Source organism: Thunnus albacares, chromosome 20 (genome assembly GCF_914725855.1).
Source record: "Thunnus albacares chromosome 20, fThuAlb1.1, whole genome shotgun sequence".
Taxonomy (NCBI): Eukaryota; Metazoa; Chordata; class Actinopteri; order Scombriformes; family Scombridae; genus Thunnus; species Thunnus albacares.
Genome location: NC_058125.1, coordinates 4,668,293 through 4,669,958, shown reverse-complemented (window position 1 = coordinate 4,669,958; position 1,666 = coordinate 4,668,293). Strand labels below are relative to the sequence as shown.

Genomic DNA, 1,666 nt, shown 5'->3' with positions numbered 1-1,666 from the left:
AGACAATTCCAGAGTTACAAGCTGAGCCACATGATGCTACGTATAACCCTAGTGACTCTCCTGTTATAGAAGAATCTGAAAGTTTCATTTTATTGATACATGTCAATATGACTTATCAGCAGAGATGAAAAAAAATTTGGAAAGCAAAATTGTTTTGTTCTTGTAGTTTAGTTATGTTAGGTTTGAGCCATGGTCCACGTACGGAGATGCTGAATACTAAGTTTTTTAAACCTGCCTCAGAGAGCTGTTTGAGTCCTGTCCTGTGTGCAATAGAGAGTGTGATGTCCAGCGATAAGTGAAGAGTATCTATGTGGCATTCAGTCAGCTTTGCCAAAACTGTAATTGCTCAAGACAGTGGCAGAGCCAGCCCTTGATTGGAAGCACCCCCATTGGCAACCTTCAGATGTCAGCAGCGACATATTTCAGTGGTGCATTCTTCTTCCAGCTGGAAAAAGTATTGGGATTGCCATTCACAGCATATGAAAATTACAATCAGTGGACCTTTTCTACAAAAAGCATTTTGGACCTTCAGCTTTTTCAGGTGTGTAACATTTTTTGGGAAATTTTATCTTACACTTGCAACATGTTGAAACATGATTCAGTATGTTTGTGCTTCCCTTTTATATCATTGCAATTTCGTCTGCCCATCACCAGAGCAATGAAGTAGGTCGTAGTTACCACATGGAGAAGGAGGGACTGAAAAGAAGCCTAGACCTTCTGGAGTCAAACGGTTTGTCTTTGGAATACATTGTTATTGTCATCAACAGATACAGAAGTTTCTGAAGGAATGCAACATCACACAGTTGTACGACGTGTGACATTTTGAGAAAGGTAAGTGTTTATCCCTGTGTTTTTCATAACATAGTCTGGTTTATTCATATACTGTGTGTATTTTGTCACCATAACTGGTTGTCATCAAGCAATATCTTGAATATTATATCAATATTATAACTTATTGTATATGTACTCTATGTACTGTATGTACTCTGTGCAACCTTTTCCACATCAGGGCCTGAGAGGGTAGCCAAGTGGATGTTACTGATCAACCACATTCAGGATGTTCATGTGCATAATGACTCCATATTACTCAAGTGTGAACATCCTGTTAAAGTGTCAAGGTATAAGGTAAGTGAACAAAATGTGCCTTCAAAAAGCTGAGCAAAAAAAATTCAAAAAACATATTTTCATTTAATAATTTCACCAATGAATAAAAAAAATCCCTAATATCAATTCAACTATCTCCTTTGTAAATCCAATTTTAATGGGACTATTTCATCGGGCTGCTGTTTAACAAAGTTTTATAACGAAATGAAGTTTTATCAATCATTCTATGATTGTAGTTTGTACCTTGTGGTAATGCATTACAATGAAAATGCAGACAGGCAAGACATGCAAGCAAGCAACAGCATCTGCAGGACATGCTGTCTTCAAGGTCATGTTCCCCAAGTCCAAGAAGTGTGAAGGCAACGCAAAGCGAGTAAAAACAGACACAAACGGACTGTTAAAGATGAAACCAGTGCTTTCCAACCTTTTTGGCTTTTGACGTTGTACTCTCAGTAAAATAGCTACAGTCACAGATCAAATCACATTTGGTTGAGGAAACAGGGAACATGTGTTTGTAGCTAAATTTTATTCAGGATAATGTTTTGGTTGTACGTCACAACAC

At 37.6% G+C, this 1,666-nt stretch overlaps 1 long non-coding RNA gene across 1 annotated transcript; it reads left to right on the top strand.

Moving 5' to 3' along the window:
• The first annotated feature begins 326 nt into the window (after window positions 1-326).
• LOC122970748 lies at window positions 327-1,119 on the top strand. The gene is made up of 3 exons (XR_006399319.1): window positions 327-541; window positions 655-831; window positions 1,010-1,119. It is a non-coding gene; the product is annotated as an uncharacterized LOC122970748 (long non-coding RNA).
• The last annotated feature ends 547 nt before the right edge of the window (window positions 1,120-1,666 follow it).